This window comes from Protopterus annectens, chromosome 12.part0 (assembly GCF_019279795.1).
Source record: "Protopterus annectens isolate FY-2018-M chromosome 12.part0, PAN1.0, whole genome shotgun sequence".
NCBI lineage: Eukaryota > Metazoa > Chordata > Ceratodontiformes > Protopteridae > Protopterus > Protopterus annectens.
In genome coordinates this window covers 491,711,716-491,725,596 of record NC_056746.1, presented here as the reverse complement: position 1 = coordinate 491,725,596, position 13,881 = coordinate 491,711,716, and the positions used below count along the sequence as shown (strand labels likewise).

The 13,881-nt window shown below is 42.6% G+C and overlaps 1 protein-coding gene across 3 annotated transcripts in view; it reads right to left on the bottom strand.

Annotated features, from left to right (window-relative positions):
* Positions 1 to 13,881, bottom strand: part of ABAT (4-aminobutyrate aminotransferase) — a 1,409,217-nt gene that overhangs the window by 37,990 nt on the left and 1,357,346 nt on the right. The gene's annotated exons all lie outside the window — the stretch shown is intronic.

Genomic DNA, 13,881 nt, shown 5'->3' with positions numbered 1-13,881 from the left:
TGAACACCAATATGCAATATCTAAAGAAAAATTAGAAAATGCCTTAGCAAAACATATTTATTTATGTCAAGGGCATAGATTTGCATATATGGCTATTGACCAGGTATCCCAACCCTTAAGGGGTGGCCCAGTCCCCCTTCACTTAGAGGAACTTCAACTTGCTTGGCAGATTAGGCTGAATGCCTATAAATTTCCAGGGGTTAATGATATGTGTTCCATTAGTTGTATACTGAAATGTAAAAATCTAAGAAGATGACAAAGAAGGGTGGCATTTGTGTTTGGAGTTTAATTTTACAAATATATAACTTTACAAACATATATTGGTTCAAACATTCTGTTTCTAACTTTTATAAACATGTAAATTAATTTGTTCATACCCTGACTTTTATTCAGTGTTCCATGTTCTTATGGCAGCTTATCTGTATCAAGTAATTCTTGCATTGACTGCAGAGTAACATTTAACACAATTTTTAAAGAAGTATTTTATTGTACTAAAGTTAAATTTATCCATTATATTTTATAGTTCAGTTGTTTTGTTTTATTGGTTTTGGAATTCAAAGTGTTATTTATTAAATGTAATAGTATTTGCATACAGCTTTAAGTAGTATTGTTGGCTTAAATGTAAGTTTTAATATGTCGCTTCCACTTTGTTTTAAATGTGATGTGGAGCGTAAAAATATTTTACTTCTGAAGAAGTTTGTTTTGGTGCAAACAAAAAGTGCTTCAAGTTCAGTTATTAAAATGGAAGATTCATCTCCTGAGTTGTGCCGTTTTTGTTGCTTTTAACTACTGTGTGTGGGCAATGCTGTGCATTGCTTGCCATGTATGTGTTCCTTAGTCCATGACATGGATGGTGTCTGGGATGTGCACACCTCCCACAAGCATGTACAGTGACATGTGGAACCATACCTGGGGGGGGTCTGGCCCATGTTATGTACACAGATTGTTATAATCACATGTGCCACTCCTGATCACTTGTGGCAGGGCATGCTCATGGATAGTCCTTTGTGGATCACATGTGATGGCACCACAGATGTTGCAGGCATCCATTGGGAATGGTAGTGAAGGTGCACTGTCTTCAGTTATGTGCCTATTGTAATGATGGACAGGGTGCCATGCCCTCTGTAGCCCACTGCAATCACACCATGCTTGCTATCTGTGAACAGTATGCAGGATACTACCAACATAGCACCAGTTGTCTAGGCAAGTGTGTTTGTGTATGAGACACAGGTTCATAGTGTATTCTGTGTAATACTAGGGTTGATTACTTTGTTCACTAGGCCTTGTATCACATGTAGGGGTGTGGATTGGCACCCCAGCATCTCAGGTGATTGACATCCATCATCCTTGTAAGGTGGACATTGTGACATATAATATGGCCACCATATAGGAAAATTACAAAACCAGCTCCTCAATGGGTCCAGGTGTTACACAGTCACAGCCACCTCCACACAGGTTACGAATTAAACACCCCCCCACACACACACACACACACACACACACACACACACACACACATACACACTTGCCATGGCTGGGATTAAAACTCTTACCTAACTAGTTTATAACACTACAGCATTACGCAGTTATAGCACACACCACAGAGATTACTGGGATATTTTTCCCCAACGGTGTATTTCACAGTTGATGTCAGCAGACCTGCCAAAGTAGGGCAATAGAGGTTGTAGTGCCTATGAATGGCCTCAAAAACAGTGCTCCCCACTCTGACAAAGGAACACACACAAACATTCACAAAGTCTGGGAATAGAACCCCTACCTAACTAGTTTATAGCTCTACAGCATTATGCAGTTATAGCACGCGCCACAGAGATTATTAGGATATTTTTTCCCAAAGGTGTATTTCACAGTTGATGATGTCAGCAGACTTGCCAAAGTAGGGCAATGGCAATAGAGGTTGTAGTGCCTTAGAATGGCCTCAAAAGCATTGCTGCCTACACTGACAAAGGAACACAAATTCCAAACCAAGGACCTGACAAAACATGGGCACAGGATGTTAACAGTACTCCATCCCGCCTGTATGCTGTCAGGCTGGTATCGGTAACATATCATGCAGTACAGTGTGGCTACCATAAGGCATGTACAATGTGGACCCACTCAACATTTCTAGGATTCACATACACAGACACATATATGTAGATATGTGTATAGGGAGATACATATGTAGAGGGGGCACAAAATACAATACAGCCACTATGGCTACAGTCACCAGCATACCACATGGACACTGTATGAGCCAAACATACAAGTGACACCTGCTGCCTGCAACATATACCAACAGACAGGTCACGGGATATAACATCACACACAGGTTTGCATACATGGGGAAGGTTTATTTGTGTACTACTACAGTACTGTATGCCACATCATATAGCTGTGTAGACTCTGAAATATGTTTAGACAGAGTAATGTAGCTGTCTAACAGATGAAGGTATACAGTATTCTGGAAAGGAGTGCATATGTTGCTGTCCAGGCCAAGGCCTTCAAGTGGTATGACAGTAGACACAGACTGGGCCACAGGATAACAAGCAATCAACTGTTAGTAATGCAGATGTACAGTCCAGCAGCCTCCATCTACAGTCTGTACAGAATCCCTAGGGGGCACATACTGAAGTAGACACAATGGGATGTATCTGTGATATAAAAAGGCATGACTGAAACCATCACAATTGCACCGACAAACAGAACAGTCTGTATGGCAGGAAGCAGTAGGCCTGCATTTACCCAAGGGGAAATGAATGGTAATGTACACCCAGATACCTTCAGGCAGCTTACCCATGTTACCCCCTCAGTATTCACTGCTGTCAGTCGCATCTGTCCATACAGGGCATGCGTATATGGCATGGCATGGTCTTTGTGGGTAACATTTGTTGGCTTGCCAGTTGTAGCAGGTCTCCATTGGGGAACATAGCAATGGAGCACTGTATGCAATGCATTGAATATTGTAGGGATGGGGACAGGGTGCCACGTCCTCCATAGTCCACTGCAATCACACCATGGTTACCATCTGTGGGCAATATGCAAGGGACTACCAGCTTAGTGGTTGTTGCCTGGCCAGGTGTGTTTGTGTCCAAGACATGGGTGGAGAGTGTTCTCTGGGTAATACAGGTGTTGCCTATATTGTTCTCCATGCATGATGTCACATGTGGGGGTTTAGATTGTGTACCCCAGCCACTGTGATGTCTGACATCTGTTATGCTTGTAAGGTGGACATTATGACATTTAATAGGCCCAACATATAGGAAAAGTGCAAAACCCACTCCACATTGCTTCGTGCTTCACATAGGATATGTATGACAAATGCACACACACACACCAAAAGTCTCACATTTGCCATGCCTGGGATTAGAACACCTACCTAACTACTACAGCACATTAGTGCATTACTCAGTTACAGAACGCGCCATGGAGATTACTGGGATACTCCTTCATCAAAGGTGTATTTCACAGGGAATGACATCAGCAGGCTTGTCAAAGAAAGGCAATGACAGGTGTACTGACCCTCCTCAAAAGCATTGGGCCCTACACATATGCAAAAACACACACAGACTCACAGTTGCCATGAATGGGATTAGAAAACCTACCTGACTACTACAGCACATTAGAGCATTACGCAGTTACAGAATGCACCACAGAGATTACTGGAATACTCCTTCACCAAAGGTGTATTTCACAGGGAATGACATCAGCAGGCATGTCAAAGGAAGGCAATGACAGGTGTACTGACTGTCCTCAAAAGCATTGGGCCCTACACATACATACAGACACAGTTGCCATGAATGGGATTAGAACACTTACCCAACCACTACAGCACATTAGAGCATTATGCAGTTACAGAACATGCCACAGAGATTACTGGGATTGTCCTTCACCAAAGGTGCATTTCACAGGGAATGACATCAGCAGGCTTGTCAAAGAAAGGCAATGACAGGTGTACTGACTGTCCTCAAAAGTATTGGGCCCGACACATGCACACAAACACACACACAGTTGCCATGCATTGGATTAGAACACCTACCTAACTACTACAGCACATTAGAGCATTACGCAGTTACAGAACGTGCCACAGAGATTACTGGGATACTTCTTCATCAAAGGTGTATTTCACAGGGAATGACATCAGCAGGCTTGTCAAAGAAAGGCAATGACAGGTGTACTGACCCTCCTCAAAAGCATTGGGCCCTACACATATGCAAAAACACACACAGACTCACAGTTGCCATGAATGGGATTAGAAAACTTACCTAATTACTACAGCACATTAGAGCATTACGCAGTTACAGAATGCACCACGGAGATTACTGGAATACTCCTTCACCAAAGGTGTATTTCACAGGGAATGACATCAGCAGGCTTGTCAAAGGAAGGCAATGACAAGTGTACTGACTGTCCTCAAAAGCATTGGGCCCTACACATACATACATACACTTGCTATGAATGGGATTAGAATACCTACCTAACCACTACAGCACATTAGAGCATTATGCAGTTGCAGAACATGCCACAGAGATTACTGGGATTGTCCTTCACCAAAGGTGCATTTCACAGGGAATGACATCAGCAGGCTTGTCAAAGAAAGGCAATGACAGGTGTACTGACTGTCCTCAAAAGCATTGGGTCCTACACATACGCACAAACACACACACACACACAGTTGCCATAAATGGGACTAGAACACCTGCCTAACTACTACAGCATATTAGAGCATTACGTAGTTACAGAACACGCCACGGAGATTACTGGGATACTCCTTCACCAAAGGTGTATTTCACAGGGAATGACATCAGCAAGCTTGTCAAAGAAAGGCAGTGACAGGTGTACTGACTGGAAGGCTACCAGGGGCAATTGTGTACAGTGATGGACATTTGCACATCATATGTTTTTGAAAAATGGGAGTGTGCTGTGTGGGACAGGCCTCATGAGAGGGGAGCTGTCTGTCACTGTCACTCTCTTCCCACATCTATTATGTGTATGTCTATGCTGTTATAGTGTGCTGTCCTTGGATATATGCATATTCTCATCCGTTGTGTGCAAAGCATGACTGGTGTGTAATGTGGACTGTTTGCACAGACATCTGTGACTGACTGCTGTGTATAGTCCACAGTTGTTTCCAGACATGGGCTTCATTTCTTTAAGTGTGTGAGCATGCCCAGTATGACTCTTATGTAATTTGTTTTCTGACATGGCCTTTGCTTCTCTAAGTGTGTGAATATGCCCAGTATGAGTGTCTGTATTGCATGCGTGACTCCATTCCAGGTAGGTTGTACTCCAGCGCAGGTATTTGTGCTCTACACCAACAGCTAGTAACCTGCTTCTGCAGGATATCTGTAGATTGGTTGACAATGTGGGTCGACACTGGGCAAAGGGTAGTGAGATTGTTGCTAATTGTGTCTGTGGTGCTTCTGCTACATGGATTTGGTATTGGCAGGGATACTCAGTGACATGTGGTGTTTTACCCTCTGATGTTTTATGTCATCAACTACTGACAGGTATACATCTTTGCTGGCAGTAGGTTCCTGGGGATTACAAGTTGAATGCAGCATTGTCCAGTATTGTGGTGTGCAACCTACATATTCTTGCACACTCATGTCATTCTGGCGTGGAAACTGCAGACACTTGCTGATGGGTCTGTGTATATGGTCCAGCACCTTGGTGCTGTTGTGGTTGTGGGTCCCATGCCTGTACAATTATCACCATGACAGGATGGCCATATCATGGTGTGGTCATACCTCACAGTTGTTCAGACTCATTAAGGTTATCCAGAGGCAGGGCTCATTATTCTGTTCATTAACCCTTCACAATTTGGTTTGCAAGCAGGTTTGTGGCCACCCATTCCAGTGTTTGCAGCCATGATAAGTATATGCACACATCAGGATTTCACTCTTCACACACTCCATGGTGGCAATGCTACCCCCACCCCCCGTTAATCTGTCTTCTTCCAACCATTACGCACATGATATCTGATAGGTATGCCTATAGTTGCCACTCCATCCCAGTAGTATGTACAGGTTGGTCCACAGTTCATGCACTGGAACATGATGGACATACTACTGGGATTTGTCAACATGTCCTTGCATTTGTGTTCTGTGGACTGTGTTTTGTCATTATGTGGGAGCCCATGGGGTAACATACAGTGGCGGTACAGGCGTGACACAGACCTGTGACAGAGGACAGTGGGGAATTGGGTACTGATGCAGACTATCTGTAGCAGGCCAGTGCTTTCTGTCAGTTGTACAGACCCAGGCTGCAAGACAATGTATTCCCCTGGGGTGACAGCACAGGTGTGCAAGGTGGTGATGGCAATTGTTTCTGTCCTTATCAATCCATTGGTGTGGATGCTGGCAGGGTGCATCTTACAGCTATGGACACACCTGCATGGGACACCTCTTCAGCATGCTGCATTCTGTGAGTATTCACATAGTAATGTGGGGATCATATTGTACTCATTCACAGCAGCAGGGAGGTGGCCTGTGTGTTACCTGAGGCTGATGTTGGGCCGGACTGGCTGCATGTGTGCTAGGGTAGCTACTTGCAACTGCCTCACAGGTATACATGGCCCTTTCCCCTGCTGGTGGCTAGTGGGTGGACACCAGCAGCTTCTATATACATCATACCTCTGCCTTTTGCGGTCTGCCAGTGTTTGTCCACAGTACAGCTTAAGTTCCCATACTACACAACCAAATGATGTGCTGTGAACCTGTATGTACAAATGGAGGGTGTCTTCATTTCACTGTGGAATTGTAAACAGTCTCTCTCTACGGTACTTCCACCTGTATACTGTTTGTACATCTGGGCCAACACCAATCCCATGTCCATCTTCCAGATGGTGACAGTTATGACATCTGTACAAATCATATGGACTACTGCTGCAACATGTCTTGCTGGGATACCAGTCTGTTCGGCACTGCAGTTGTGTGGACTTGGCCCGGACATCAGCAGTACTGACCATTGGACACCAGGACACAGTATCCATGGCTATTTGCTGAACACTTTCACACAGCATACCACTCAGAACTACCTAACACAGAGCTCTGCCTATTGCAGACATGCGACTATCCATCTTGCTGATGTGACCAGCGCAGGTACTCAATGCTCACTGTTATTACTCCCACACATGGCTGGTAATACATTTCTACATAGGGTTGGTGGGGGGCACACATCACAACTGTGGACATTTCCTACAATCACCTGATATGTCAGGTACTCTGTTGCCTTCCACACAACAACCTGACGCTCAGATCTCTGCATATTGTACACATGCAACATTCCATCGTTATAAATGGGGCAGCTCAGGTACTCTGGGCTCTGCTGCTGTGATACCCACACATAGATGCTACTGCTATACTACATAGGGTTGGGGGGGGCCACACCTGACAATTGTAGACATTTCTGCTATACCCACCTGATATTTTAGGTACCCTGTTGGCTTCCACACATCAACCTGACACTCAGAGCTCTGCATATTGTACACATGAAACAATCCATCCTTCTACTTTGGCAAGCTCAGGTACTCTATGCTCACTGTTATTACTCCAACACGTGGATGCTACTACATTTCTACATAGGGTTTGGGGGGGCACACCTGCCAACTGTGGACATTTGCGTTGACTGCACTGGTATTTCTGGTAGTCTGTTGGCTTCCTTTTACATCTGTATTCTGACCTATCCTGCAGACTACACGCATATCAATGCAGTACAGTTTACAGGTTTTACTGACCTACGTTGCCATTTCAGACTTCCTACCCTTCATGAATGATATCCCATTTCCCGACCTGTTATACTCTGTGTAGGTCTGGGGGGGTTGATCTCCTTTGCCATACGTTGAGGACCTTAGCACAGCCTTTCCTTGTGTTCATCTACACCTGTCCTGCTGGCTGGGTGGGACTGTTGTTGGGTATGTGAACCTCCATGACATGCATGTGTGTGCCTTATGGACACACATTTGGGCCAGTACATATTATGCAGTGTTTTTTTTCACCTTGTCTGTTACTGCCTACTTTGTTGACACCAGTGTTTGTTATGGTTTCATACTGCCCATATAGTTATCCACTATCTGATGCCATCCCATTCAGCCACCCAATTCCCTTCATTGCATGTTCACATCCATATCACTGATAGAACTAGCAGACCATACTACTGCATTAAGTGATTGATAGGAAGGGTGACTTACCTTGCGGCTGTGCCAGTATTGAGGATGGTGCTGGAGGGCTGACTATGTCAGATGCACATAATACACTCCATATACATGGTAAAGCATAGGTAGTGTCATTTTTGGCATCCCTTTTACTGTATGTGCGAGTCAGAGAGGGTTTCCATTCCCTGGGTTCCTACTTTGTCAGTGTGTGTGCTATGCGTTGCCTCTTTGCCAAAGCCAGGGCATACTGTGCATGCCTCCCTTTGTCTACAGGTGCAGGCTCAGGTTGTTCCTCCTCCGAGCCAGTCTGTGCCTGTGCTGGACTTGGCAATGGTGGGGGGCTATGTGGCCCTGCCCCATGATGTTCCTACTGCAGCTGCTTCCACAGGATCATGTTGTGTAGCATGGCACATACCATGCAAATTTGGGTACATGTAGCAGGAGAGTACTGCAAGGCTCCACCGGATGTGTCCAGGAACTGGAACCATGATTTTAGCATCCAAATACCCGCTCTATTATGATTCTAGTGCATGTGCCTCATTATGGAGCTCTTGTTCGGGTGTATGTGCATTTCCGATGGCTATCATCAGCCATGACTCCAGTGCGTAACCAGCATCCCCCACTAGGTGGCCGTATTCATATTTTCACCACCCTCAGCCTCTTGCACATGCTGGTTTATGATAGCAAAAGCAGCCCCTAAGATTTTTTCTCTTGCTTTCGTTTTGTAAAATTTCCCCATTCATATTGCCTTCCTGTTTAAGCCCCGAGGTGCGCCGTGCAAACAGAGTGCTCAGATGTCACCAGAGCTGCTACTTCCGGGTTTAACCTTTTTTCTCTTGTTTAAAACCTGGTGCGCACCGCACACACCTGCTTACACTTTGTAAAGAGTGCTAGGCAGGTTTAGATACCCCCCAGCTTAGCTGTGTTAAGCTAGGAGCAAACCCGAGTCACAGCGCTCCGATCTGCTTACAGTATGCCTGACATACTCCCTCATGATATCACCTACCTCCTAGGCTTGCACCCAGCTATTCATACTCTTACACTGTTGGGACCTGACTCGCATGCTGGGGTAAACTGGGATTCACTATCCTTCCCTCATTTGCATAGGATTGCCTCTTAATGCATAGTTACATGTCTCATACTGAGCCTCCCCCCCTTAGCAACCACTACTCACTGGCCAGATTGTCTTTTGCCTGCTATTGACTTGCATGGCAGAATACCGATTTTAGTTAGAATGCTTATTTTAGGTTTATTTTCTTATCCCCCCCTGATCCTGTTTGTGCGCCGTTGCCCTATGCTTAAACAGCTGAGATCGGATAAAAAAAAACATAAGTTGATTTTTTTTTACTTTCTGTATTGTTTGCAATGCCAATAGCCTTATACTTGGCCATTGGTATGGTTCCTCAATGATATGCAGCCTTTATTTGGAGCTGTCATAGCTCCATTTTGGATTTTGCAGAAATGTACTCAGTTACTAACCGAGTACATTTCTGCAGATTGCACTAGTCTTGTACGGACTGTTGCAAGCTTCCTGGATTGCAAAATCACCTCATTTGCATGGATTTCACCTGCAAATGGGGTAATTTGCATACCAGGGCTTAGTCCGTGCAAGATTAGTGCAGGAGCTCTCGTGCATCACCTCATTTGCATGGATTTCACCTGCAAATGGGGTAATTTGCATACCAGGGCTTAGTCCGTGCAAAATTAGTGCAGGAGCTCTCGTGCATGCCCCTGCAGGCTGTTCCTCAATCACACGGCAGACATATTGTCTGCGTGGCCTCCTGCACCAATCTTGCACTCTATGCAAGCTTTTTTGAATCCAGAGGCCCCTGTCTTACAATTGTATTGTTCTTTCGTAAGTCCTCACTGGGGCATACAGACCATCATTTATATATGAGCACCCTCTACAACTGCATCAGCTGATTATTTAAGTGTTTGTGCTATTGAATGAATTTGTTTCTGAAGAAATCCTAAAGTGTACAGGATGAAAGTACTAAAGCCTGTTTAACAAATTTTGATACATTTCTCTGTGAGTGTGTATTCAGTATGCGTAAGAGTTTGGGTTTCAGTTTTGGTTCACAACCTTTGAAGTGCTTGCTTTGGTTTATTCTCAGCAATGGGTACCAACACAGGTACTTTGTCTTCTGCTCTGAAATCTCTAATCCATACATTTATATGTTCTTTGTTGTGCTTCCTGTGTACTTTTCACATGGTCCTTTACTATGTACATTATTCTTTTTAAACTTCGCCTGTAAATTTGAAAAATATTATATTACATTTTTAAACAACAATTTTCCTCTTCCCATGCTTCCTTCACTACTTAACAGCAAGCATTTGTGATGTCTACCATACAACAATTAAATAAGTATGAATCCAGCTGAGGCGTAAAGCAGATATGGGAGAAGATGGTCCAAATGTTTTCCATTATGTTCTATGGCATACACTTCAGAAGGTCTTCTTACCCCATTCTTAGAGTCTTGCATTTGTTTCTTGTGGTTTCCCGCTGTGGTATAGCAGGGAGGTGACTATGACTTTGTTCTAGTTCCCCTTTCTCTACTTCTTTTGCATCTGTTCTAGGTTAGTACTGACTTCGGTTAGGGGGCTTTTAACTATGGGCCCACTTCTTTCAGCTTCTATACTGACTTTGCTTGTTAGCTTATCTACTGTAGATTTTTGATAGGGCTCAGTATGAGGTTTATCTAACCCATTTACCCAAACTCAAATCTTAGTTCCTTTCAAGGTTTTTATTTCCAGACTATATTCTTTATAGGGTCTATGTTTCTCTAAAATGGCTGGTTCTATGACCCTCCACCACATTTTTTAAAGCTGTTTGAATTGGTTACAGACTTGTCTAATTAACACATCATGCATCAGTTTGCATACTAATATAAATTCAGAGATGCAAGGAGAATATCTGACCTCAGTGTGAGAACAGAGAGAGAAGACTGCCCTTCTTTGTTTGTTTCAAAATCACAGAAATCACTTCATCTTTGGGCATTCAGTAAGAGTTAACAGCAGTCCAAAACTCCAAAAGTAAATACTTATTTTTAAAACATAAAAATAAAAATCAAGTAGATTTCTTAAATAAAATACTCAAGAGTTATTCAGTCATGATAATCTCTTTCATCCACAAAGTGGAATTCATCAGATATTCTTTTGAAAAAAAACTTTATCCATGGAAGATATATATACCTACACAAAACAAGATTATAAATTAAGATCCTAAAAACATACATAATAATGAGGTAAAAACATGGACTGACTCATGATACGCACTCGCATAAACACATTCCCAGCAATAATACCAACTCACTTACCTCTCTGTACATTCTGACCAACCCACTTACCTCCTTCGACATTCTGAACGGTCAGGCATTCTGATCCCCCAACACTGTGATAGTGCCTTTCTAAGTGTCAACATTCTGAATGGCAACCATATATGTAGATATATATACGTATACGTAAACACTACATGGATGAGATACCTTTAGCAGTCACCCATTCAGTAATTACAGTGTTACCAAAACAAAAGCCCTAACAATCATGCAAATTTTTGAACTACTTGTCCAATAGCTGTCAAAACTAAATTATATGTTAGAATATTGGGAAACAGATTTATATTCTTAATGCCGTGAACGATGAAAAAAAGCTGATCTACTTCTGATCATACGACAGTTTCTATTGATTATTCTCACAGTTGTGAACATTCTCATTTACTTTGGTTTGTAGCAATGACTCTGAGAAAAACAGTTAATACTGTCGAGTTGTCAATGCAACAGCTGTGTAGGTTTTCATAGATTCATAGGTTCATACTAAGCTAACTGCACTTGTGAGCCATTTTAAGCCTAGCCAACTATCCCTTGTGAGACTCAAACACCGCACCTTGTGTTTGTAAGGCAAACACCTTAACCATTAGGCCACTCTCCCAACCCATCTTTTATGTCATTTTCAAAGAAATAGTACAATGTCTTCATCATTTCTATTTGAGAAAAGTTCAAGGAAATGAGGTGCACTTCTTCCATTATTAATCCTTTCAATTACTGAAACAGTGATGAAAAACTTAAGAAATTCACTGGAAAATGAAAGATGGGAATGCAAAGAGGGAGATCAAATAATTTGCTGATCACTGTCTTTTTCTTACTACAACCCAAATATATCTATACATTTTGTAAAATTTTTATTTATAAATTTACATGAATAGACTTAACAGATAATGTTACAAAATATGATGTTCTACATATGAATAAAGAAGCTAGACATTTGGATTAGGAAATTGTAAAGGATATTTTGTAAAGACCAAAAATATGTTACCTATATTGGAATACATATTTTACTAGTTGTAAAAAGAAACAGTCAATTAAGTTAAACCATGAAAAATAATATAATGAGCTTCTCTCATGTCTTACTGATGACTCCCAAAAGGTATTAAAATGGGATATTCAGTATATGACAGTAGGAAGGTGTGTAAAGCTGGACCATAGGGCTACAAAGAGGACTACCCCTAATACCAATTAGGAATATTGTATCCTTACCACAAAACACAGATGAAAAATACCATTTAGTAATCAGAGGTATCTCTGCAGGAATAATAAGGAAAAGTACAATTGTGTACACTTACCATAAAGGTAGATGTTCGAGTGTATTCACTGCCCTCAGTCGGCCTGATTATCAAAGTCTTGGGTCCTGCGTCGGTTGCTGTCTCATCTTCTGTGACGTCAGGTAGTCAGGGGTATAAAGCATGCAGCCGACGCCATTACATCAGTTTTTCTTGCCCCAGATGTCAGGTGCCCCCCTTAATGGGAAGCAATTAAATATAAATATATATATATATATATATATATATATATATATATATATATATATATATATATACAAGGTTATACCTCCAACAAAAAAGCAAATACACCGAAAAGCTTTTAAGTATAATAAAGGAGAATAGAGGTATAGCCAAAAGAAGTCAGGGGGCTGAAGGGAGGGTAACCAGGACTGCAACAGTGAATACACTCGAACATCTACATTTACGGTAAGTGTACACAACTGTACTGTGTTCTTCGTGTTTCACTGTTGCAGTTATCACATTTGGGCAGCTTCCCAAAGCTAAGGATGGGAGGAGGAATTTAGATAGCATTTGGACCAGCTATAAGGCCCTGCAAGACTGCAGTGGCAAAGCCAGATCTGGATTTAGAGAAAATTGGCAAATGGTAATGCTTGGTGAAAGTATGTACAGAACTCCAGGTAGCAGCTTCTAGTATGTCTCTGGTAGGGACACCTCTGAGAAAGGCTGTAGAGGTAGATACAGCCCTGGCTGAATGGGGTCTAATCCTCTGTGGGATAGGTTTTCCATGGTGCTTATAGGAGAAATAAATGCAATGGCCTATCCATTTAGGAATGGTTTGCTTTGAAATAGCCTTACCCTCTGCCCCTGCAGCAAATGCCACCCAGCAGTTGTTCAGATTTCCTTTGAGGTTTAGTCCTGTCCAAGTAAAATCCAAGTTGTCTGTGCACATCTAAGGAGTGCAGTATCCGTTCCCCTTTGTTCTGTGGATTAGAAAAGAAGGTTGGCAAATGAATGGGCTGATTAAGGGCCACACTGGATACCACCTTGGGTATGAAAGAGGGATTGGTCCTGAGGGACTCCCTGCCCGCATGAAAGATGATGAAAGGCTCCACTGCTGTAAGGGCCAGTAATTTAGATACCCTTCTTGCTGAAGTGATTGCTAAAAGGAAAG